The sequence below is a fragment of the Bubalus bubalis genome, chromosome 8 (assembly GCF_019923935.1).
Source record: "Bubalus bubalis isolate 160015118507 breed Murrah chromosome 8, NDDB_SH_1, whole genome shotgun sequence".
NCBI lineage: Eukaryota > Metazoa > Chordata > Mammalia > Artiodactyla > Bovidae > Bubalus > Bubalus bubalis.
In genome coordinates, this window is record NC_059164.1 from 49,854,303 (window position 1) to 49,881,983 (window position 27,681).

Genomic DNA, 27,681 nt, shown 5'->3' on the forward strand with positions numbered 1-27,681 from the left:
GATAACCCAGAGGGATGGGATGGGGATGGAGGTGGTAGGGGGGTTCAGGATGGGGAACACGTGTACACCCGTGGCAGATTCATGTCAGTGTATGGCAAAACCAATACAATACTGTAAAGTAATTAGCCTCCAATTAAAATAAATAAATTTATATTAAAAAAGAGAAACAATGAGTACTATTGTATTATAAACACTTAAAAAAATAGGAGATCATTTCCTAAAATCCTTCCACTGTCTGTTGGTGGTCAGCTCAGCACTCTGATTAAAGAAAAAAGAAACAAAATGGTTTTGTCGAAAGGGTGCAGTCTTCATCTTGTCTATTTTAAAATAAAGATTTATCCCAATATATTTTTCAAGTACGCTACCTCCAGATGAAGCACCCTGAAACATTATGAATGTGTATATGATGTAAATTCGAACATAATATGATCAGTGATTGGTTGTCACCAGACTTCTTATTTCATTAACTTAACAAATTGTTTCCCCATTTATACAGTTGAAGGTTTTGGACCTTTCTTAACAGTGTATGATGGATTTTCACTCTGCAGTTAAACTGTGTTTAACTAAACACTAGAGCTTAGGACCCTACATATTCCCCATTTTCCTCTGAATATATGTGGAAAGGAAGAAGTTATTAAAGGGAAATCTATCAGATTTATAGGTACTATGATTCAAATGGAAGAATGGTAATGATAGTACTGAGACTGAGCTCAGCTTTGTTTGAAGACCTTACCTCTGTACGTGGGGGCAAGGGGTGAAGAGGACTGGAGATACTGATAGTAGGTATGAGAACCTGGATTTTTCAAGTTAAAAGTGTTTGTATTTTTGAAAATTTGTCTCTTCTATACTAACTTTTTTGGTGGGGAGAGGGGTAGAATAAATGCTCAGTTTCTCAAATTTTCTTTCCCCTCCCCTTCTTCATTCTCTTCTTGCCAGATGGCATATGGCACCTAGAAACGTCTGAAACCTCCTGGCATCAGAGGGAGAGTTGTCTGGTCTATGTGCTGACCTGGGGAGTTCTCTAACATCTCTGAGTGTGTTTCGCTCTCTGTGGGATTTATGATACTCTAAGTAAACAAATCAATCCTAAAGGAAATCAACCCTGAATATTCATTGGAAGGACTGATGCTGATGCTGAAGGTGGCCACTTTGGCCACCTGATACGAAGAGTCAACTCACTGGAAAAGACCCTGATGCTGGGAAAGATTGAAGGCAAAAGGAGAAGTGGGAGGCAGAGGATGAGATGGTTAGATAGCATCACCAGCTTCATAGACATGAACCTGAGCAAACTCCGGGAGATAGTAGAGGACAGGAAGGCCTGGTGTGCTGCTGTCCTTGGAGTCACAAAGAGTCGAACATGACTCAGAGACTGAACAACAGCAAAAGAGCAGTGGGTTCTGTTTGTATTTAGGGCAAGTTCGCAGCTGTTGCTTCTGATGTCTGTGATCCTTGTGATGGCTTCTGGCTACTTGCCTTACGATCTATGGCTCCAGGCACCTTTTCAACATTTTTCTTTTACTAGTTCTCCCTGGGTGGAACTTCTGGATCTTTCCTTGAGTTGCATAAATCCTGAATAATCCAAAGCAAATTCTCATTTGAGACCTTTCTTTTTATCTGAACACAGCTAATTGCTGTATGTTCCCAGCAACAGTTACCCAGTATCGATGCAGAGCACATTGGTATCAGTTCTAAGAGAAATGTAATTATTATTTGCCCTCAGATCTCACCAACTCTCTTTCCCTCCATCCCCTCCCTACTCTCAGCCAAGGTTTTTATGGTGGGAGAGGAGCAGGGCCAAAACATTAACAGAGGCTCCACACTCACCTCACCTTTCTCTCCTCTCACCCTCTCCAGGCTGTCACCTCTTGTGTGACAAGAAAGGCCTCTAGAAAGACTACAGTCTACATCCTTTCAACCCCATGGCTTGTAGCAAATCTCTGTGCTTTATGATTCTTGTTCTTTAAAGGAAAGCTTTAGGAATTTAGGAAACCCTTTTCTTTCTCAGGTGCAAAGCTTTGCATTAAGCCTATGCTTTCATGACCAACTGTACCTAACTTTTTAAAAGTTTATTTTGAAACCTGAAAATGAAGACTTTCTTCTTTGTTCTTGGCTGGTTCTGCTTATGCTCTGAAATAATGACCACTTCATCCTTGAAGGGTAAAGACTTGGATAACAGGAATTACCCCAAAAGTGAAAATTATATCAGATGGTATTTCAAACTATTACCCTATATTACAGTTATTAACAACTTCTAGTTATTTCCAAGCATAAGTATATTCTTTTCCAGGATAAGCATTATAGGCAAGTTATAAGAGATGAAAGAGTATTCCATGATAGAGTGAAATTATCCTATGAAACAAGTTTAAGGAATATAGATTCTTCTACTTTTTAAATCATATGAAGAGAGGGCCTGAGAAGAAGATTGAGTTGATGTGTTGGTGGTATCACATAATAAGTATGAGGTTAAATTTATATGTTGGTGATATTATGTGACTGATATTACTCCTACTCTCTCAAAACCTCTCCGCGGTGCTCTAACATCTAGATTTGGTGACAGACAGCTGAGAACAGCAGGACTGAGTTACTCATTAGGAATAACTCTGGAAAATCAGATTCAAGTAGGGACTAACTTCCTTGCAACCATCTTTGCCACCACTGTGTGCATGCATGCTAACTCATTTGAGTCTTGTCCGACTCTTTGTGACCCTGTGGACTGTAGTCCGCCAGGCTCCTCTGTCCATGGGATTCTCCAGGCAAGAAAACTGAAGTGGGTTGCTGTGCCCTCCTCCAGGGGATCTACCTGACCTAGGGATTGAAACCACTTCCCTAATGTCTCCTGCATTTATGATCAATGTCAAGATAAGAATGAAAACAGAAATTTGCTTTGAAATATCCAAAAGCATTTTAATCTCTGCTTTCACTTTAGAAGGCAAGTACTTCTAAGCAGCAACTTGACTTGTTCTGAAAGGATCAAGAATATGTACTCAGAGTGTCAATGTTTTCTTATTGCGTCACAGGAGAAATTTTTGTCTTAATAATTAGATTGAGACTTTAAGAAGAGTGGCTATGCCACAGATATGTCATGTATCTCTGAAAATGTCTAGGCAATATTAGCCATGTTCTAGATAAGTATATTATACTCAGTAGATTAATCTATAATTTCATGGTACAAACTCACAGAAAAAAATTTTAATAATTTTGCATGGTATATGGAATTTAGAATTTCCTTTGAACTTTGCAAATGGATGGGCATTAGATAAAAAGGGAGAAAAGGTTATATTCAGTAAGAAGGCTGCTGCTGCTGCTGCTATGTCACTTTAGTCGTGTCTGATTCTGTGCGACCCCATAGACGGCAGCCCACCAGGCTCCCCCCGTCCCTGGGATTCTCCAGGCAAGAACACTGGAGTGAGTTGCCATTTCCTTCTCCAATTTGTGAAAGTGAAAAGTGAAAGTGAAGTCGCTCAGTCGTGCCCGACTCTAGCGACCCCATGGACTGCAGCCTACCAGGCTCCTCCGTCCATGGGATTTTCCAGGCAAGAGTACTGGAGTGGGGTGCCATTGCCTTCTCTGAGTAGGAAGGCTAGTGACAGTGAATACAATGAGTATGAGAGGGTGAGCACATCCATTTGACTGTATTAGAGACTGAAAATAGAAGGGAAAGCCAAATGCTGGAATACTCAAAAGCAAGCAACAAAAGTAGTGAAGTGACATTATGGAAGCAGGTGAAGTCTATACTTTCTTCCACCCAGTAGCACAAAAGAAACACATTGGATGCTCTCTGACTTTGTACCAGCTCTCCTTAAATTTTTCAAGAAGACTCTAGAGTGTATCATGAGTGGCACTGTTTTATGCTGCCAATCTTGTTTTCTATCTAACTGCCGTGATGAACCTGAACAATGGCTGCATGTGTCCTCTGTTTTTGCCATGACATCATCTCTCATCTCTAATGCAGATGTTGTGGCTTGGCACCCAGGTCATGGTCCTATCTCCTGCTTTTGTTGTGCTTCTAATGTCTATAACATTCAACTCTTCATGGTCCTACGGCTAAAGTGGGACTACTCCCACCATGTTACACTCTGTTACTTGGTTAATGAAGCAGCAAGCTCTCTCTTCTCAGGGCCTTGCCTAAAATTGTTGTTCAGTTGCTCAGTCGTGTCCAACTCTTTGCAACCCCATGGACTGCAGCACACCAGGCTTCCCTGTCCATCACTAGTCTGCTCAAACTCATGTCCATTGAGTCAGTGATGCCATCCAACCATCTCACCTTCTGTCATTCCCTTCTTCTCCTGCCTTCAAACGTTCCCAGCATCAAGGTGTTTTCCAGTGAGTCAGTTCTTTGCATAAGGTGGCCAAAGTATTGGAGCTTCAGTTTCAGCATCAGTCCTTCCAAAGAACATTCTGGACTTGGCTGGTTTGATCTCCCTGCTGTCCAAGGGACTCGCAAGTGTCTTCTCCAGCACCACAGTTCAAATGCATCAGTTCATGACTCCCAGCCTTCTTTATAGTCCAACTCTCACATCCATACATGACTATTGGAAAAATCACAGCTTTGACTATACAGACCTTTGTCGGCAAAGTAATGTCTCTGCTTTTTAATATACTGTCTAGGTTAGTCATAGCTTTTCTTCCAAGGATCAAGCGTATTTTAATTTCATGGCTGCACTCACCGTCTGCAGTGAATTTGGAGCTCAAGAAAATAAAGTTGCCTAAAATTATCACAGCCTATTTCCTCATGGGCTCTGACCACAAAGTGTAGAGGGTAAGGGAGAAAGCCAGAAAACAGTTTTGATTTACACTCACTAAACTGTTGTATTAGTTAGCTACTGTATAACACATTATTCCAAAACGTAACTACTTAAAGAAAAGTACTATCACATGGTTTCTGCCAGTAAGGAATCGAGGCATGGCTTAGCTGGGTCCTCTGGCCCAGTGTTCCTCATCAGGCAGAGTCAAGGCATCAGCTGCTGCTGCTGCTGCTAAGTCACTTCAGTCATGTCCGACTCTATGTGACCCCATAGACGGCAGCCCACCAGGCTCCCCCATCCCTGGGATTCTCCAGGCAAGAACACTGGAGTGGGTTGCCATTTCCTTCTCCAATGCATGAAAGTGAAAAGTGAAAGTGAAGTCGCTCAGTCGTGTCCGACTCTTAGCAACCCCATGGACTACAACCCACCAGGCTCCTCCGCCCATGGGATTTTCCAGGCAAGAGTACTGGAGTGGGGTGCCATTGCCTTCTCCGCAAGGCATCAGCAGGGGTCTCATATCAAGGCTCACCTGAAGGAGGGCTCATGTCTCCTGCTAACCAGTTCCTTGTCAGATTGGCCTGTCTTAGGGCAGCTCAGAACATGGCAGCTGGCTTCTCTCAGAGCACATGAGGGAGAAAGCAACTGAGAGCTAGCAAGACATAATTCTCTTCCTTTTGTAAACTAATCTCTGAAGTGACATCACTTTTGCTATATTTTATTTGTTAGAAGGAAATCAGTTGGTCCAGGCCATATTGAAGGGGAGGGAATTACCAAGGACATGAATGCCAGGAAGGAAAGATCAATGGGGCCATTTCAGAGGCTGCCTTCCACAACTTTTGAGAATTTATCATCTTTTTAGGTGATTGTATCCTTTTGTTTCTTGAGGTGATTGTATCTTGAGTTTCTTGTAGAAGTACCAGGCAAACTCAGAAATATCTGAATTTGTATAGTCTCTTATTCTCAGATTTGCTTTGTAATTACTTCAGAAATAAAATCTGGCAGCAATATATGAGGTGAATTAAAGTCTGTGTGTGGTTGAAGCAGTAAACTCAAGGACGATTGTAATAGTCCTGACAGGAAGTAATGAGTCTAAACCAGAATGGTGGTAGGGAGCTGAAAAGGAGGCTATACATGCAGAACAGGCAGAAAAGAATGACTTGAAAATCATTGCTTCCAGTCTGGATATCAAAAGTGAGAAAAAAAGGAACAGCGATGACTTGGATTCACAGATGGCTCCAGGGTGTTGATGACGTTTATGAAAAATTGGAAAACTTGGAAAGAAATCAGGTTTGGGGGAAAATGGTTAAAATGGATATGCTAAATTTGAGTTTATGTTTAAATTATGAGTGAGCAAATATGACTGGTCTAGTTTTGTGCAGCTTGGCCTCACACATGCAAAGATATAGAAAAGAGTCCCATGACCTTGAGGTTACATAAGTTCTAGAAGGCCAGGGAGAGTGACTGAAGCTAGGGACAGGGGTCAGGACTGGAGTTGTGGACTTACTTCTTTTCAATATAGAAACCTTGAGAAGAGATGGAGTCAAAGGGAAGGCTCCAGTTGGGCTAACAGGACACAGAAGAGCCCTCAGATAAACCTTAGATTTGATATCACTTTGTGGTTTACAAAATGCTCTGACTTACACTCCTCTTTTACAGCTTTGCTGAGTAGTTGCAATCATCTCCATTTATGCATGAGCAGAGGAAGGATGACCAGACCTTGACTGACCTGCCTAAGATCATACAGCTTGTAGCTAAGAAAACTGAGATTTCACTCCAGATCTTTTGATAACCTGCCCACTTCCTTAGAGCTGCTTTTTAAGGTATGTGAAGTAGTAGAAAAGAGAGAAGTTTTAGACTAATATGGCACTGTGAAAAATTCAAAAGCAGAGATTTTTTAAGGAGGTTATTAATAATCTCAAACACTGCAAAAAATTTTAGAGAACTGTTATGGGAAAACAATGGAAAATAAGAATTTTATACTTGAGTAAAATGAATCAAGTTTTTTTTGCACTTGTGAAGAACTGCACATGGGGAGCAAGTTGTGTAAGCTTTTGTCCATTCTTGATCCTTAGGAAGAGTAATGTTTCCAAGAGAGTTGCCAGAGTTCTAAGTGGTTAAGTCAGGGTTATAAACAGCACATTCAACGGGCGACTATGCAAGTAGATGTTTTACGTCAGAATAGCAAAATCTCCATTTATAAGCCACACCAAAAGAAATCCTTATTTCACCAAGGTTGTAACTTGAGGCTGAAACCTATCTTCATGAGCTGAATCAGTGAACATTTCTGTCACTTTTGGTACTTTAAAACTAGAGTTTCTTCCTTCCCTCTTTCCTTCTCCCCCCACGCCCCCCCCCCCCCCCCCCCCCCCCCCCGCCTCTCTTCTTTCTGTTAATTGTATTTGGCCGCACTGGGTCTTAGATGCATCGTACAGGACCTTTGATTTTCAGGGTGGCCTGTGGGACCTGAAGTTGCAGTGTGTGGGCTCTTGGTTGCTGTATGTAGGGTCTAGTTCCCCAACCAGGGATCCCTGCATTGGGAGCATGGAGTCTTAGCCACTGGACCACCTGGGAAGTCCCTAGAGTTTTCATGGAAAAGTTGGAAAACCTTATGTATCCTAAATCTTACATAATTCATGATTCTTAGTATTTATTAACATAGAAAGGACACATTTCTTTTTTCATGGTGTTGAGGTTTATTGTGTCAGACTATAATAACATAAAATGAACTTCCTTGAAGTTTCTTGGCATTTCTAACAATGCCCTAATTAGAAACACTATATTAAAAAATGTGGCATCATTTTCTCCTTTTGGGCATGAGGAAGTTTTCATATAGAAGTATGTTTAATATACTCTGAAGAGTGGCTCATTTATCATTATCACTGAAACAGCATCTTCTGATTTTAAAGGTTGTATCACGGGCTGGGTCATGAGATCATTTTTGTATAGTTCTTCTGTGTATTCTTGCTACCTCTTCTTAACATCTTCTGCTTCTGTTAGGTCCATACCATTTCTGTCCTTTATTGTGCCCATCTTTGGCTTCAACAGTACATGAACTGTGAGCTTCCAGATGTTCAAGCTGGATTTAGAAAAGGCAGAGGAACCAGAGATCAAATTGCCAACATCTCTTGGATCATAGAAAAAGCAAGAGAGTTCCTAAAAAACATCTATTTCTGCTTTATTGACTCTGCCAAAGCCTTTGACTGTGTGGATCAAAATAAACTGTGGACAATTCTGAAAGAGATGGGAATACCAGATCATCTGATCTGCCTCCTGAGATATCTGTATGCAGGTCAAGAAGCAACAGTTAGAACTGGACATGGACACATGTACACCCATGGCTGACTCGTGTCAATGTATGGCAAAAACCACTACAATATTGTAAAGTAATTAGCCTCTGATTAAAATAAATAAATAAACATTAAAAAGCACTGGATATGGAACAACAGACTGGTTCCAAATAGGGAAAGGAGCAGGTCAAGGCTGTATACTGTCACCTTGCTTATTTAACTTATATGGAGTACATCATGTGAAATGCTGGACTGGAGGAAGCACAAGCTGGAATCAAGACACACACACACACACACACACACATGTGGTGTGCTATGCTAAGTCACTTCAGCCATGTCTGGCTCTTTGAGACCCCATGGACAGCAGCCGCCAGGCTCCTCTGGTCCATGGGATTCTCCAGGCAAGAATACTGAAGTGGGTTGCCATGTCCTTCTCCAGGGGATCTTCCCAACCCAGGGATCCAACCCGTATTTCCTGTGTCTCCTGAAATGGCAACTGGGTGTTCTTACCACTAATGTCACCTGGGAAGCCAAATATATATGTATATACATATCCACATACACATGTATTTGTCATTTCATGCTATTTTAAACATAAGTATGCTTGTTTTCAAAGTGATAAAAAAATATTTCCTTATTTAAACAACCCAAATTCTGAAGCAGTTAGAACTTTACTGCAAAGAACATTGACTTAATTCTTGCTTGTCTGTACAGGGAGGAAAGCAAGGCCAGTCTGCAGATCTCGGCCTCGTCTTCCCTGTGAGATGGTTAGCCTGTGATTTATGGCGGTGCAGGGTCATTTCTGTCCAGTGAGTCACTCATCAAATGAGTGGACTGCAAACACGACAGCCTTGACATTGACACTGCCAGCATTGCATGACCACTCCACCTGCTGCAGGGAAACAGAAGAAGGTGAAGAGAAGCAGAAATGCTTTATCTGAAAGATCTAGTTTGCTACAATGGAAAGCTTTCAGTGCTTATGACAAAAGGAAATTAAATAACTTTTACAGTTAAAACCCAAATCCAACAAGCAAAAATGAGACCAACCAAACAAAAACCCCAAAAGTTGTGTTTTGTTTTGTTTTGTTTTGTTTTAAAGCAACACTTCAAAATTATCAAACAAGAGATGTGGTGATTTAAAAATGTCTGAGCAAGGCATTTTGATGCAGCTATTTCACTAACTTCTCCCCTTTCTCCTCTTTCCTCCCTCTTGACCTTTATTATTTTTCTCCCCTGTTCCCTCATTTTCCCTCTTCCATCCTCATTCCTCCTCTACCTCCCTACCCCTCTTCCCTGCAGACTTCTACCCTTCAGTTTCTATATCAAATTTTTTCAGTGTTAAGAAAGGGAAATTTATCACAGGAATTGGGAAGTCTAGAGAAGTAGAATGGAAATGCCTGCAGGCCATTTTGAGAATCATCCATAATTTGAATTTAAAAATTGCCACAAGCACAATTTTATTTGTCATGATGCTTCCTTTTGTTTCTTCTTTTTGTTTTTCAGTTCCAGCAACATATTTCTCAGTTTCTTCAGGATTTAAAATCTTAAGAGATTGATCTCCCCTCATGAGAGTAAGTTCAATGTTTCTGCCACCTGTCTGAATCATCCAGAAGGGCCTTGATGACCAGCTTAATGATCAAATGGTCCATTTCAGGGGTTTAATAAGTATAGTTCTTCTCTAAAAATTCATTCTGTGACTTGCCACCTGGCCTATGACATTGGCCTTCTGGCATGGTATGTGCCTGAGGGATCAGTCTCCCAAATGATGGGAGGGTGAGGGTGAAGGGGGTTGAATGAGAGCCAGTCCCTCCAAACAGGAACAAAAGGTCAGATCTAATGCCCAGGAGACCTGTGGGGATAAGACTCCCAAGCCAGTCCTGGCATCCAGCACAGAGAGTGTTTATAGGTTCTCTGTTCTCTCTGAACTCATTTACATTAGAGTCAAACAAAGAGTAAATAAAAAAAAAGTACTTTCTGGACAAATATAAGTCAAAACTACTGTAGAATTCCTGTTTTGTAAAATGCTATAAAGGTGGCTATTTCATTGCCAGTTTCTCTTGCAACTGAGGATTGTTAGTATAAGGACTATTCTTTGGAAAGCTTGTCTTTTTCTACATTAAAGTCTTACAGAATATGGAAATGACCAAAAGTATTAGCATAAAGTTTGATTATGGATATTTTGTAGGAAATAATTCAAAATGTCAAAAGAATTTTTATCCCAGAGTTGTTAGTATAGCAAAAATGTGTTACAGAAATGTGTAAAAAGGAAGCTATGGCTCCATAAATCATGGTGTAAACATGCAGTGAGATTTTGTGCAGCTACTAAAAATGATTCTTTCCAAGTTTTCAATGATATATGGAGATGACTTAGAAAAAAGCCACAATATATCTTAGCAGCAAGTGAAGGAATGTGGTCAATCTATATTTATTGATGTGGAGCCGTCTTCAAGACAAATGAGGTAGCAAGTAGAATTTTTCATAGTCACAAGCTTTGTTGTATGAAAATATAACTTCACTTTCCTTACCATAGTATCTGAATCTTACTTCCCTTATCTCTAATGGAGGAAGACACAATCAAGTCATTTCTTAGGTAGACTCTGTCAAATGCAATGACTTCTTAGTCATTACAATGTTTAGGCTGAAACAAATCAAGTATTGGGTGCTAGAACTCTGCTACAGTTGATCTTGAAAATCCAGATGCCTTTGCCATGGTGTTTGCTGCAAGGTATGTGTTCATTACCACTGTGCACTCAACTCTGTAGCCAAACCTCACTTTGGTTTCAGCTGAAACAAGTGACATTACTTTGCCGACAAAGATCTGTCTAGTGAAAGCTATGTTTTTTCCAGTAGTCATGTATGGATGTGAGAGTTGGACTATAAAGAAAGCTGAGCACCAAAGAATTGATGCTTTTGAGCTGTGGTGTTGGAGAAGACTCTTGAGAGACCTTTGGACTGCAAGGAGATCCAACCGGTCCATCCTAAAGGAAATCAGTCCTGAATATTCTTTGGAAGGACTGATGCTGAAGCTGAAACTCCAATACTTTGACCACCTTATATGAAGAAATAACTCATTGGAAAACACCCTGATGCTGGGAAAGATTGAAGGCAGGAGGAGAAGGGGATGGCAGAGAATGAGATGGTTGGATGGCATCGCCAACTCAATGGACATGAGTTTGAGCAAGCTCCTGGAGTTGGTGAACTACAGGGAAGCCTTGTGTGCTGCAGTCCATGGGGTTGCAAAGAGTTGGACATGACTGAGTGACTGAACTGAACTGATACAGAGTTTCCAGGAATGCTAGAAATGTAATTTGTTCTTTTGTTATATTTTCCAACCTTGCTGGTGTGTGATGGAACACATATGGGGTTGGAACTATTTGGAAATGGAACCATAATTCAGCATCATCCCCATAAAGTTGGTCATGTTGGTCTACTGTTTGAGGTTATTGGCATAGTACCAGCACCATGGTAACTATTAATTGGTTTTAATGATGCAATTTTATTATTTAACTGATTAAAAAAAAGAATGACTTTAGGAGTTAAGTTCTCTTTCCAATTATGTCAGATTTACCTGTGTGGAATTACAAATATCCCTCAGAATGATAACAATTGTCAAATGAGACAGTGCAGTCAATTAGCAGTCATTCAGAATACCCATTGAGCACCATGTGCAAGACAATCAAATGGAAATTGATCATGTCTTATATTTGCACAATGCTTCATTTTATAGGACATGCCTGTGAATTTTCTTACTTGACCTAAAAAGTTTATGAAGTAAACTAGGAGAAAGTCTCATATTATAGGTTAGAAACAGGAGTTCAGAGTTGAACTTTTTGCCCTAAGATACACTGGTAAATGGTAAACTTGGAACCAGTACTCAGCTGATTGTACCTGGGATGCTGTTTCTAATATTCCACATTGTCACACTTTCTGTTGGCTTTGTAAAGAGGCTGAGGTAGGGAAACTGGACAAACCCTCAGGATTGTGAAAGTGATGCCTCTGGGTGTGGAGGCTGCAGGAGGGCCTTCTAAAAGGTGAGGCTGGTGGAGCTAAGGGCTCCTTCTTTCATCAGCTTCCCCAAATTACCTAGGACCAGCCCTCCGTGCATGCATGTGTGTGTGCTAAGTCACTTCGGTCCTGTCCAACTCTTTGTGACCCTATGGACCATAGTCCACCAGGCTCCTCTGTTCAAGGAATTCTCTCAGCAAGAATACTAGAGTGGGTTGCCGTGCCCTCCTCCAGGGATCTTCCCAGCCCAGAGATCAAAGCCATGTCTCTCATGACTCCTGCATTGGCAGATGGATTCTTTATCAGTAGCACCACTGGGAAGCCCCAGCCCTCTATAAGTACATTCCAGCTCAGGTTGTGTTTTTTCTTTTATTACTTCCTGCCCCATTTTGGAAGGGTCTCCCTGGGCTTCTCTGGTGGCTCAGATGGTAAAGAATCTACCTGCAAAGCAGGAGACCCAGGTTCAATCCCTGGGTCAGGAAGATACCCTGGAGAAGGGAATGGCCTTCTGATGGGTTACAGGCTATGGGTCACAATGAGTCGGGCACGATTGAGTGACTAACACTTCTGGTCAAAAAAATACCCTGACCATTAGGAAAAAGTTACAAGTTGTAGGTATCAGATTCCTCAAGATGCCATTTGTCAAACAACACTATTAGAAGCTGTAGCACTTGGGCGTTTCTTCGTCTTCAGAATAACTCAGTGAACTTCTACCTCTGATTTGCAAACAGAACATCTCTATAAAGCCAGAGACCTCATTAGTGCACATCAAAGGATGACAAAGAGGAGGAAAATAGACCCAAAAGTCTTCTGAAGACCTAAAAGTCATAGCTTCCCTGCTAATATTTTGTATTTTTAATATTTGCCACAGTATTTGGGAATCATTCAATAAGCCTTGATTAGATTTACATAAAGACAGCAGGCTTTCTGAAATCCCAAGCGAGGAGTGGGTGGTTAAAAGGAGGCGACTAGAACATGACTGTGTAACAGAGTATGAGCCAAGTGAGAAATCCAATGCACCTCTTCTGCCAGTTTTTAGCATAAGCCCAACATCCAATGTCAACAAAGGAAAAGAACAAAGGAATGAAAACAAGAAACACTCGTGTCTTTCACAGTAGAAAACAATGAAGGTAAATATTATGCTAAACAATTTTAGATGTATTCTGTTAGCCTTATGAAAGAAAAGCTAGCTGTTTAGAAAATCATCAGGCTTCTCTTCATCCAACACTCTTGGCACTGGGGGTTTTTCCCATGTGTCTCCATTGGGAAAGTGTTTTCATATTGGTGGCTGCTAAGCTGAGTCAGCACATTGTGATAATTAAGCTGAAGTCATGGGTCTAGTTGGTTATGGTCTGTATATGTATTCATTTATACTTGGCTCTATTCTAAAAATGCTTTGAGGGGGAAGCACCCATTCGCTCACTGTACTTTGTGTCTTGATCCTCTCTAGTCAATTAGTAAAAGTACAAGTGATCATTTCAAAGGACACTTGGATGATGAATAGCAGAGTACAGATTTTATCATTATAACTAGGAAAATAAGCAAGAATGCTTTCTTAAAATATTAAACTAACGGTAGGTCTGTAGCAGCTTCAGCCATAGATGAAGGGTAGACAATTTTGGGGGCTTCCCAGGTGGTGCTAGTGGTAAAGAACCTGCCTGCCAATGCAGGAGACGTAGAGACATGGGGTCAGTCCCTGGGTCAGGAAGATCCCCTGGAGGAGGGCATGGCAACCCACTCCAGTATTCTTGCCTGGAGAATCCTGTGGACAGAGGAGCCTGGTGGGCTATGGTCCAGTGGGTCACAAAGAGTCAGACACAACTACAGCGACTTAGCACACATGCAGGCAATTTTAATTAAAAATAATGAGCAGTGTGCTATGCTCCAAATGGTCATGAAGGCCCACGGAGGCTAATGTACCCAACCACCCTGCTCTTGGCATCACCCCAGAAATATTTTCCTGTGATCCTCAACTTCAGAGAATTTTAGTCCAAATCATTGCCTCTTGTACCAGTAAAACTACAGCATAGAGACAGTGGGATATGTCACTAGATACTGAACAAGATATTTATATAATTGCTGACAGTTCTGTTCAATCTAATTTTAGTCTTGAACTAATTTGGACTCTCCAAATCTGTTATGGCAGAGTTGAGAAAATGGTTAAACTTGAAGTCTCTATCTTCAGAAAGAGGGGTTTGAGGACTGCTGCAACTGCTTTCTAGTTAGTTTTGTAGCTAGTTCAATGGACGTGGATAAGTCACTAAAACTCTCAGTGCCTCAGTCTCCTCATTTGAAAGTGAGGTAATAACAATACCTGTCTCATCACCGTTTGAAATAATACAAAATGCTTAGCACATTGTGAATGAAACTTGTTTATATTGGCCATTATCACTGTGTGTGTGGTACTGTCTTAGGCTTTACAGATGCCAAGATGTCTGCGTCTCTTTGAGCTGCTATTATAGCCAGGCAGAAAGGGCGAGGAAGCTCTCTGGGATGTCTTTTATAAGGGCACTAATCCCATGCATGAAGGCTCCACCTTTACGACCTAATCACTTCCCAAAGGCCCCTCCTCCAATTACCTTCACATTAGGGATTAGAATTTCGTCATATAAATGTTGGGGAACACAAACATTCAGTCTATGGCACAAAATGATTAAAATAGTCTACCCTTAATGAGCTTGTATTAGTCTGGATTCTCAGGAGAAACATAAACAACAGGATATGGATATATCCATCTATTGATCTATATACCTATATGTTACATAAGTATATACAGAAATCTCTATGTATATGTAGGGAGAGAGAGGGGAAGAAAGTGTAAGAAATTGACTTCTATGACTGTGGAGGCTGAGAAGTCAGAGATCTGCAGTTGGTAAGTTGAAGACCCAGGAGATCCAATGATATATGGTCACAGCTCAAAGATAGCCAAAGAGAAAGAATTCTTTCTTACTCAGCTTTTCATTCTATTCAGGCCTTCAACAAATTGGATGAGGCCTACATACACTGGGGAAGATGATCCACTTTATTCCATGTACCAATTTCCAACACACCAAGAAATAATGTTTAACTGAATATCTGGGCACCCTATGGCCCAGTCAAGTTAATGCACAAAATTAACATTTACAGAGCTTTTAGTGTGACGTGGGAGATAGATACATCAATAAGTAATTACAACTGAATGAGGAAAGTGCAGTAATAGAATAATATAAAAAGAGCTATGACATTTGAGGAGGAAGATGCTAATCAATCAGGGGTAGTTGGACAAAGTTTCTAGCAGTTCGGATACTTGAATTGAGTCTTGAATTTTGGAAAGTAGTTTTCCACGTATCCAGGTATATATAGCAGGGGCATGGAATTTTAGGCCATTTCTCACCTACTTCACTGCTAACATACTAGTCCAAGCAGCTATCATTTTCACTACACCATCCCATTAGCCTTCTAGCTTTCCTCTTGCTTTGATTGGTGTTCTTCTCTGATGAATTCTTCATCCAGAAGCCAACAGGGAGCTTTAAGTCCACAAATGAGCTCATTGGACACTGCTGTCTCCAATAATTTTCCATCATACTTAATAGAAAATTTGAGGTTCTAACACTGCAATGCCCCATATGATCCATATTCTATGACTCCTTATAACTTTTCTAACCCAATTTCCTGGAACTTTCCTTCTCTGTTGATACTGTTACCTGGAGCTCTTTCATGAATCTGAAAAACCTGCTTTGATCTCAGAGTATTTGTTTCTATCTGGAATAATTTTCCTATAAATATTCTTATGACTTCCTCTCACTTCATTCAGGTCTCTGCTTAAAGTTAGCATCCTTATATGGCTCAACATCCCCATTATCAGTTTATCCTGCCCCCTGCTTTTTTACAAATACTGCAGCTTTTTTTTATTGTCTGAAATTTACAGAATTCTAAATGCAATCTTCTCCCTACTCCCACAGCATACAAAACTCACATTGAAATGTGAGATAGGTAAGCATTCTGAAAAAGGATTAAAGATCCTATGAAACCTGTGAACAGCATAGTCTTTGTACAATTATTTTCACTTTCTCCTCTTAAAATGCATAATGAGGCAAATTCATACATATCAACTCCCTGCAACTTATTTCAATTGAGTTATAAGAATTTTAAATGCCAAGAGAGATGCCCAACTATAAAGATACAAATCTATTTTACAGAAGATGGCCATTACCATGAATTTAACTTCTTTAATTTATTTTTTATTTATTTTTATTTATTTATTTATTTTTAATTGGAGAATTTTGTTTTACAATGTTGTGTTGGTTTCTGTCATACAATAATGTGAATCAGCCATAATTCTACAGATATCCCCTTCCTCTTGAGCCTCTCACGTCCTATAGATCATCAGAGTGCCAGGCTGGGCTGCTTTTGCTATATAGCAACTTTTCACCAGCCATCCATTTTACACATCAGTGTACATAGGTTGATGCTAATTTCTCCATTCATCCTACTCCTTCCCTCGCCTACTGCATCTACAAGTTTGTTCTCTACACTTGAGTTTCCATTCCTTCCCTGCAAATAGGTTCATCAATACCATTTTCTAGATTCCGTATGTATGTACTAATATACAATATTTATTTTTCTCTGACTTACTTCACTCTGTATAATGGGCTTTAGATTCATCCACCTCACTTGAACTGACTCAGATTCATTCTTTTTTATGGCTCAGTTATATTCCATTGTATATATGTACCACATCATCTTTATCCATTTATCTGTTGATGGACATCTGGGTGGATTCCATGTCCTTGCTATTGTAGATAGGGCTGCAATGGGTATTGGGATACATGCATCTTTTAGAGTTGTGGTTTTCTCAGGGTATATGCCCAGTAGTGGGATTGCTGGGACATATGATAGATTTATTCCTAGTTTTTAAAGAAATCTCCATATTGTTCTCTATAATGGCTGTATCAGTTTACATTCCCGCCAACAGTGTAGGAGGGTTCTCTTTTCTCTGCATCCTTTCCAGCATTTATTGTTCATAGCTTTTTTTTTTCTAATGGCCATTCTGACTGGTGGGAGGTGGTAATTCATTGTAGCTTTGATTTTCATTTCTCTAATAATTAGTGATGTTGAGCATCTTTCCATGTGTTTATTGGCCATCTGTATGTCTTCTTTGGAGAAATGTCTGTTTAGGTTTTCTGCCCACTTTTTTAATTGGGCTATTTGTGTTTCTGATACTGACCTGTATGAGCTGCTTATATATTTTGGAGATTAATTGTCAGTTGCATTGTTTGCGATTATTTCCTCCCATCCTGAGGGTTGTCTTTTATTCTTGTTTATTGCTTCATTTGCTATGCAAAAGCTTTTAGGTTTAATTAGGTCCTATTTGCTTATTTTTGTTTTTACTTCCATTACTCTAGGAAGTGGGTCAAAGAGGATCTTGCTGTGATTTAGGTCAGAGAGTGTACTTCCTATGTTTTCCTCTAAGAGCTTTATAGTTTCTGGCATTACACTTAAGTCTTTAATTCATCTTGAGTTTATTTTTGTGTATGATTTTAGGCAGTGTTCCAGTTTCTTTCTTTTACGTGTAGATGTCCAGTTTTCCTAGCACCACTTATAGAAGAGGCTGTATTTTCTCCATTGTATATTTTTGCCTCCTTTGTCAAAAGTAAGGTGCCCATAGGTGTGTGGGCTTATCTCTGGGCTTTCTATCTTGTTCTATTGGTTTCTATTTCTGTTTTTGTGCCAGTACTGTACTGTCTTGATGTCTGTAGCTTTGTAGTATAGTCTGAAGTCAAGATAGTTGATTCTTTCAGCTCCGTTTTTCTCTGTATTTCCATACAAATCATGAAAATTTGTGTTCTAGTTCTCTGAAAAATATCATTGTTGGTGTGATAGAGATTGAACTGAATCTGTAGATGGCTTTGGGTTGTATAGTCATTTTTCATAATATTGATTCTTCTAATCCAAGAACATGGTGCATCTCTCCAACTGTTTATGTCATCTCTGATGCCTTTCATTAGTGTCTTATAGTTGTCTGCATACAGGTCTTTTGTCTCTTTAGGTAAATTTATTCCTAGGTATTTTATTCTTTTTGTTGCAATGGGAAATGGAATTGTTTCTTTAATTTCTCTGAGTTTTCAATGTTAGTGTATAGGTATGCAAGGGATTTCTGTGTATTAATTTTTTATCTTGCAACTTTACTGTATTCATTGATTAGCTCTAGTAATTTTCTCGTGGCATCTTTAGGTTTTTCTATGTACAATATCATGTCATCTGCAAACAGTGAGAGTTTAGTTCTTTTCCAATTCCTTTTATTTTTTTTTCTTCTCTGATTGCCATGCCTAGGACTTCCAAAACTCTTTTGGATAATAATGGCAAGAATGGACAATCTTGTCTTGTTCCTGATCTTAAAGGAAATGCTTTTAGTTTTTCACCATTTAGATTAATGTTTGCTGTTGATTTGTCATATATGGCCTTTATTATGTTGAAGTAGGTCCCCTCTATGCCTACATTCTGGAGAGTTTTTGTCATAAATGGATGTTGAATTTTGTCCAAAATTTTTTCTGCATCTATTGAGATGACCATATGGTTTTTATTCTTCAGTTTATTGATGTGGTGTATCACACTGATTGATTTGTAGATATTGAAGAATCCTTGTATACCTGGGATAAACCCCACTTGATCATGGTATATGATCTTTTCAGTGTGTTGTTGGATTCTGTTTGCTAGAATTTTGTTGAGGATTTTTACATCTATGTTTATTAGTGATATTGGCCTGTAATTTTCTTTTTTGATTGGTATCTTTTTCTTGTTTTCTTATCAGTATCTTGCTTTCTTTTGATTTGTGTTTATTGTGGTTTTGCATATATCTAGAAAGCTCCCTGAGATGATGCTTGAGTTGAATGTTGAGGGATGAATTAGCAGGTAACAAATTGGGGAGAAGATAATCCCAGATCAAAGGACATGCATGTGCTCTCTCATCAAGAAGCAGAATGCCACCTTGGAGAAATGCAGGTGGTCCTGCTGTGTGGGTGAATGAGAGAAAGGAGGACAGAAGGAAGACAGGGGAGTCATCTGGGGAACACACAAACTGGGGACCTGCTTCTCCTGTTCATATCTACCAGCACTCCATCCTTAACTGTGAGTTGCTAGTCTCATATTTAATGTCTCACAACAGTATTTCTCAAGATTTTTTTATTGTCCCCCCACCCAAGGAGTCTATTTAAATATATTTTCCTAATACTGCTGCCTATGAAATTTTAATACCAGAGATATGGCCTTTCTGGTTTATCTACTGTCCATTTTGATCTATGCTTTATGTATAAAAATGAAATTTTCTCCGCTCTGAGTGCCAATTTTTGCCTCTGTTGAGAATGTATGTTTATACTATTCTCTGACAGTATGATTCTCTCTGTCTCCCTCTTCCTCAGACAAACAGTTTCTAGGGAGAGCATCTGAATACCACAGAATATCACGTATGTGACAAGAATTGAACCACTTTCACATGCTATTAATTAAATTCACACAAATCACAGAGATTTTTCTTTAGCTAGTGCTAGAGGTTAACAGCATCTTACTAATTCTGCCCCATTTTTTGTACCATGCATGCCATGTGTGCTCAGTCATGTCTGGGTCTTTGCAGTGAAAAAATCCCATGCAGTGAAATCCCATGGACTGTGGCCCACCAGGCTCATCTGTCCATGGGATTTCCCAAGCAAGGTTACTGGGTGGGTTGCCATTTCCTTCTTCAGGGGATCTTCCTGACCCAGGAATCAAACCCAGGCCTCTCGCATTGCAAGCAGATTCTTTACCATCTGAGCCACCAAGGAAGCTATTTTATTTATTTATTAATTTTTTTGTATAGGGACCACTTTATTCTATATCAGTGCATCTTAAGTGGTATTTGGGACTCTGAAATGTTTCAAGGAATGTTGGTTACAAGATTTCTAGAGTCTGCTTTGAGTAATAACTCATTTATTCACAGGGTACTTACCCTCAAAGTTACTGCCTGCCAAATCCACCAAGGCAACAAGCTGGAGAGCACAGGAGGGAACAAAAGGGCATGTAAGAAATGAACCTCAATACTACACTCATTGCAGCAAAGCTTGTAGGTTTTAAAAAAATAATTTTCTTACACAGCATCTATTTACATTTAATCTATTTTCTAAACACATGATCGATTTGAAGTGGCAAAATAGAAAGGAGAGAAAAGGGCTAATGCAGGTGAGCACATAACAGTAAAACACAGAAAAGCAGTGACAATCACATCTATTAATATGAACACACGTCAGTCTAAGCCCTGTTAACATAGCCACAAATAATTTCAGGTATGACAATAAGCAGAATTTTACTGTGTTTATAATGTCTCTAGATGATTACCATATCACCTTTTATTTAGGGAAAGGGAGCATATGAACCTTATTTTCCAGAATTTCCAATCAATGTTATTGAAATAGTTATTTGCTTAAATTAATAAAGCTTCATATAACTGGAAAATTTAGCTATTCATATAGACATGAGGTGGAGAAGGAAATGGCAACCCACTCCAGTGTTCTTGCCTGTAGAATCCCAGGGACGGGGGAGCCTGATGGGCTGCCGTCTATGGGGTCGCACAGAGTCGGACACGACTGAAGCGACTTAGCAGCAGCAGCAGCAGCATAGACATGAGGATTCTGGATAGCATCTGCCTTTAATAATGGTAGGAGCTATAACATTCAATATAGCACCAAGTTCAAAGCTCCCATGAGACAAAATAATAGACTTTGTTCATTTTGAATAATGATATGTGAATGAATCTGAAATGAAAAGTTAGAGTTCTTGGTTTACATGTCTAGGATTTAAAAAATGTAATCCAGTATCCCGAGTAGCTTTAACACTGGTCAGCACAAGCTGTGATAAAAGCTGTAATTAATTCCCTTAGTGGTTATGATGGAAACTCAGTGTACAGAGATTTATTTGCATCAATATATTTAGATGAGTTGACTCAGTGATTGAGCAATGTTATGTAGCTAGCAGAATTGCGTTCAGGTTAAACAGTTTGTCAAGAAGCATGTAAGCCATTAGGATAAACTTACTTTGAGCTAATCTATTATTTGAACTTTATTGAGAGAAAAAATAAAGCAATGCCTCCTTTACCAACAAGGGACTGATGATCACTATCAAGAGCCCTGGGATCAAGAATCAAACAAATTCCATTTGTTGAATATAGTTGACAGGTTGGGATGGGGTGGAGGGGCAAAGCCACCCTGAGCTCACAGATTATTGTTATTTTTTATTGAAGTATAGTTGATACAATGTTTGTTAGTTTCAGGTGTGTGGCAAAATAATTCATATATACATGTGTGTGTATATATATACATATATGTATATATATACACACACACACACTCTTTCAGATTCCTTTCCCTTATAGGTTATCAGTATATTCAGTATAGTTCCCTGTGCTATGCAGTAGGCTCTTGTTGGTAATCTATTTTACCAACACTATACTATATACTAGTGTGTACACATATAGTATATATGTGTACACACTATATACTAGTGTGTACATTTTGGTCCCCAGCTCCTAATTTATCCTCTTCGCCTATCCCCTTTAGTAACCATAAGTTTGTTCTCTAAGTCTGTGGGTCTGTTTCTGTTTTGCATATAAGTTCATTTGTATTATATTAAATTCCACATTTAAGTAGTATCATATGATTTTTGGTTCTCTGACTTAGTATGATAATCTCTAGGTCCAACCATGTTGTTGCAAATGGCATTGTTTCATTTTTTATGGCTGTAATATTCCATCATATATATATATATGTCATATATATATGCATGTACACACACACACCATATCTTCTTTATCTATTCATCTGCTGATAGACATTTTGGATTGCTTTCATGTCTTGGCTATTGTAAATAGCACTGCAGTGCTATTTGGAGTGCATTGGAGTGCATGATCTTTTTTAAAAAGCATAATTCATGGATTATTTTTTTATATATTTTTTATAACCAGGATGTCTGCTTTGCTTGTATTATCAATAGAAAGATGACAATTTGGTAAAAAAAAAAAAGGGGGGGGCACTTATCCTTTTCTCTATTCTTTTAGTTCTTATATCCAATCCCCAGCTTGAGTGGCCTTTTCTCAGGATTGATTGAGTCAGGAAATAGCAGAATGATTGAATTAGTTGCTCACAAACAAACAGCCTGAGAGATTTAAAAATAAAACTGACCAAAAGTGAAGCTTTAAAAAATCTTTTTTAACATAAGGTGGTATGGTAAACACCATCAGAGAACTTTGACATCTCCAAGGAGAGTTACTATAGAAGAAGAAGAAGGAACAGCACCAAAGGGAAGGGGTGAGAGTCCACCAGTTGTTCTTGGCTACTGCTGCTTTCCTCTCTGCCTGTGCAGATCCTGAAGTCTGCTTTCTAAACAGGGCTCCCTGGTAGCTCAGCTAGTAGAGAATTAGCCTGCAATGCAGTAGACCCTGGTTCAGTCCCTGGGTCAGGCAGATCACCTGGAGAAGGGAATGGCTGCCCACTCCAGTTTACTTGGGCTTCCCTGGTGACTCACACGGCAAAGACTCAGCCTGCAGTGCGGGAGAACTGGGTTTAATCCCTGGGGTGGGAAGATCCCAATGCTCAGAAGGCCCTAAAGAGCTCCCCAGAGATTCAGAAAAACTTTGAGAAAAGGATGTCTGGTGATCTAACATAAAACCTGAACAAAGGGAAGGACTGGATTAAATGCTGTAAGAGTTACAGTAACAAGAGACAGACTTGCATTAGTTAGGTTATTTGCCCTATTTCCTTTACTTCTAATTAACTGTGACAACCCCACAAATAAAATATAAAGCTTCAAAGATTTCTAAATCTTGGAGAGTCATTCTTGTGTCAGCAACTTTTGAACTTCAGGCAGTGGGTTTCAAAAGGTAATTTCAAGGGTTAATATTTTTAAAATGGAGAATTTGAGGCTATTTATCATGTTTCAGTTCAATTCAGTTGCTCAGTCGTGTCCGACTCTTTGCGATCCCATGAATCGCAGCACGCCAGGCCTCCCTGTCCATCACCAACTCCCGGAGTTCACTCAGACTCATGTCCATCGAGTCAGTGATGCCATCCAGCCATCTCATCCTCTGTCGTCCCCTTCTCCTCCTGCCCCCAATCCCTCCCAACATCAGGGTCTTTTCCAATGAGTCAACTCTTTGCATGAGGTGGCCAAAGTACTGGAGCTTCAGCTTTAGCATCATTCCTTCCAAAGAAATCCCAGGGCTGATCTCCTTCAGAATGGACTGGTTGGATCTCCTTGCAGTCCAAGGGACTCTCAAGAGTCTTCTCCAACACCACAGTTCAAAAGCATCAGTTCTTCAGCGCTCAGCCTTCTTCACAGTCCAACTCTCACATCTATACATGACCACAGGAAAAACCATAGCCTTGACTAGATGGACCTTTGTTGGCAAAGTAATGTCTCTGCTTTTCAATATGCTATCTAGGTTGGTCATAACTTTCCTTCCAAGGAGTAAGCGTCTTTTAATTTCATGGCTGTAGTCACCATCTGCAGTGATTTTGGAGCCCCCAAAAAATAAAGTCTGACACTGTTTCCCCATCTATTTCCCATGAAGTGATGGAAAACATACATTACCATATGTAAAATAAATAGCCAGTGGGAATTTTCTATTTGACACAGGGAACCCAAAGTTGGTACTCTGTGACAACCTAGAGGGGTAGGATGGGGAGGGAGATTAAAAAAGGAGGAGGTTGTTATTGTTCAGTCACTTAGTCATGTCCAACTCTTTGTGACCTCATGAACTCAGCATGTCAGGCTTCTCTGTCCATCTCTCTCTCCCTGAGTTTGCTCAAACTCATGTCCCTTGAGTCAGTGATGCCATCCACCTATCTCATCTTCTGTTGCCTGCTTCTCTTCCCCTCAATTTTTCCCAGCATCAGGGGCTTTTCCAGTGAGTCAGCTCTTCCCATCATGTGACCAAAGTATTGGAGTTTCAGCATCAGTCCTTCCAATGAATATTCAGGACTAATTTCCTTTAGGATTGACTGTTTTGCTCTCTTCACAGGCCAAGGGGCTCTCAAGAGTCTTCTCTAGCACCACAATTCAAAAGCATAAATTCCTTGGTGCCCAGCCTTCTATATGGTCTAACTCTCACTTTCGTACATGACTATTGGAAAAACCATAGCTTTGACTATAAGGACCTTTGTCAGCAAAGTGATGTCTCTGCATTTTAATACATTGTTGATGTTTGTCATAGCTGTTCTTCCAAGGAGCAAGCAACTTTTAATTTCATGGCTGCAGTCACCATTTGCATTGATTTTGGAGCCAAAGACAATGAAATCTGACACTGTTTCCACATTTTCCACATCACTTTGCCATGAACTAATAGGACTGGATACCATGATCTTAGTTTTTTGAATGTTCAGTTTTAAGGCAACTTATTCAATCTCAAAGATGGAGCAGATACACACACACACACACACACACACACACACACCTATGACTGATTCATGTCTATGTGTGGAAGAAACCAACACGATATTGTAAAGAAGTTATCCTCCAATTGAAAGTAAAATAAAATTAAAAAAAAAAAAACTGTCTTAGGAGTTCAACCTTATTTCATGGATTGAACTAGTATCCATATACTCTAAGAATTCTATATGAAGGAAAACAGCTTTCTAAAGAACATTTTTTACACTAACAATGCCCATTTATAACAGAAACTAGAAATATACTCTTTATGGCTTTCTACAGTATGGAAATCCCACAGGTTTTATTTGTATCTATGTTTATCCAGAAAGCATTTTACTTACCCCTTGTTTAATTCTGCTATAAATGAGTACAGAGAGAATGAAGAACCTATAAACTCTCTTAGTCATGATGGATGACCTGCCAACATCCAGTTTACAAAGTTACTTTCCGAGTATACTATAGCAGAACCACATGGCGGTGCTATTTTGGTCTTTATTTAGGTGAAAATATTTTATTGTCTTTTATTTATTTTTTTTTAATTTTATTTTATTTTTAAACTTTACATAATTGTATTAGTTTTGCCAAATATCAAAATGAATCCGCCACAGGTATACATGTGTTCCCCATCCTGAACCCTCCTCCCTCCTCCCTCCCCATTCCATCCCTCTGGGTCGTCCCAGTGCACCAGCCCCAAGCATCCAGTATTATTGTCTTTTAAATTCAGGATTCATGTTGATGTATGGCAAAACCAATACAATATTGTAAAGTAATTAACCTCCAATTAAAATAAATAAATTTATATTTTAAAAAAACTTAAAAAAAGAAAAAAAATCAGAATCTATATTATTATCACTGAAACTAAATTTTAACACACTTCAAATATTAAAATGTATAAAACTTTTACAAAAAAGTAAAAACCTAAGTGTATAAAAACAAGCTTAGTGGATAACCTAGGATAAGGTCTAGACTTTTCCTGTCTGCCCACACTGGTGGCTGAGATGATAGTTCACAGCTTAGGTCTTGGTGATTTTGGGGTGATCCTCCTAGATCTGCCTGACGTCCTATATGATCTCTGTCGATATTATACGGAGCTTTCCAGGTGGTTCAGTGGTAAAGAATCTACCTGCCAATGCAGGAGATGCGAGAGACTTGGATTCAATCCCTGGGTTGGAAAGATCCCTTGAAGTAGGAAATGGCAACCCACTCCAGTATTCTTGCCTGGAAAATTCCATGGACAGAGGAGCCTGGTGGGCTACAGCCCATGGGGTCGCAAAGAGTCAGACAGGACTGAGCACAGCACAGGATATTATAGAGACTAGAGAACTAGAGAGGGTGCGGTCAGGGTGGGGAGCAGGGAGAGGAAGTGAGGAGGGAAGCCAAGATGAAGGCACAGGAGGGAAAAAGATGGGAGAAGGGTGAAGAAGGAGGAGAGAAGACAAAAGGGAAGGAATTAGGAACAAGATACTTCTAAATATTTTTTCATACTTTTTCAAATAAGCCTGTGTCTTATTTGATAACTTTGAGGATTTTTTTTTTAACACGAGTTTCTTGTTTGGTTGGTTAGTTTGGATTTTTGTGTGTTTATTGGTTTATTTTATTTCATTTAAAGAATTTTAAGAGTTTTTTCATTCTGCGGGACTTTAAGAAGCATTCCCTGACACCTATTTAATGAGAGTCATTTATGATCCACTCTGCTTGCCCTTACTTCTGTCACAGCACTTATGACTTTGTTTGTCTTATCGTGTCAGTTGTCACCAGAAGGGCAAGGACTGGTCTGTTTTTGTTTGTTTGTTTTTAATGACATGCATTTGCCAGAAAATAACCTTTTCTATAAAACAGAATCCTGCACATGAAAATTCTTAGTACACAATATTCAAGAGTGTAAGGAAAGTACAAAAATATGAGAGTATTTCTCATACAAAAATATGAGAGCAACTCTACTTCTTAAGAACATGTGGGCATAAATGTGGCTCATTAAAGGATGTGCACAAATGATCTCCCTTTGATTCTCCCTTTGAAACACTCCTTAATTGATCACACATTTGTTGAACCACTCTGCTAGAAAGTTAATACTTAAAAACTGGAGAATTTTTTGAGTTAGCAGAACATCTGGAAGCTGTGAAAATTGTGATTTTGAATGAATTTCTAACTATATATTCTCTCCGCTTTGCTCAAAAGTGTTCCCATATAGTCACACTTGTCTCCAATTTCTACCAAACCTGAATACCATGGAATTTTACCCATTGCACCCTTACTTCCTACAGAAACCTAGAAACTTAAATGTTGGTCTTTCCTGCTTCTATCGAGCCCATGTCTGAGTCCTGGAATTTATTAGTTTCTCCTGCTATGGCATTTTCATCCATTCATCACTTTGCCTGTATCTATGATTTGGGAATTTTAAATCACCTTTTAATTCATCTATGCATTCATTATTCATGTGCTCAACAAATATTTATTGAGTTGCCTTACCACCACTAGAGATAAAGGCGAATAAGTAGTTGTTCCTGCCCTGAAGAAAATTACCATGGAGGAAACTGTCAAACAGTCCATTCAATACAGTGCCATGAATGCTGTTGATTAATTCAAGTGGTTTTTGAGCTCTTACTCTGTCCCAGTACTGTGCAAGGTAGAAGTTATGAATCAGTTCAGTTCAGTCGCTCAGTCATGTCCGACTCTTTGCAACCCCATGAATCGCAGCACACCAGGCCTCCCTGTCCATCACCAACTCCCGGAGTTCACCCAGACTCATGTCCATCGAGTCAGTGATACCATCCAGCCACCTCATCCTCTGTCGTCTCCTTCTCCTCCTGCCCCCAATCCCTCCCAGCATCGGAGTCTTTTCCAATAAGTCAACTCTTCACATGAGGTGGCCAAAGTACTGGAGTTTCAGCTTTAGCATCATTCCTTCCAAAGAAATCCCAGGGCTGATCTCCTTCAGAATGGACTGGTTGGATCTCCTTGCAGTCCAAGGGACTCTCAAGAGTCTTCTCCAACACCACAGTTCAAAAGCATCAATTCTTCAGTGCTCAGCCTTCTTCACAGTCCAACTCTCACATCCATACATGACCACAGGAAAAACCATAGCCTTGACTAGATGAACCTTTGTTGGCAAAGTAATGTCTCTGCTTTTTAATATGCTATGTAGGTTGGTCATAACTTTCCTTCCAAGGAGTAAGCGTCTTTTAATTTCATGGCTGCAGTCACCATCTGCAGTG

General features: G+C 39.6%; 1 protein-coding gene across 1 annotated transcript in view; it reads left to right on the forward strand.

Annotated features, from left to right (window-relative positions):
- The window catches only part of CTTNBP2 (cortactin binding protein 2), a 474,139-nt gene that overhangs the window by 61,532 nt on the left and 384,926 nt on the right, over positions 1 to 27,681 (forward strand). The window contains exon 2 of the mRNA XM_044946625.2: positions 6,402 to 6,565. The gene's annotated coding sequence lies outside the window, so the exon portion shown is untranslated. The remainder of the gene's footprint in view (positions 1 to 6,401; positions 6,566 to 27,681) is intronic.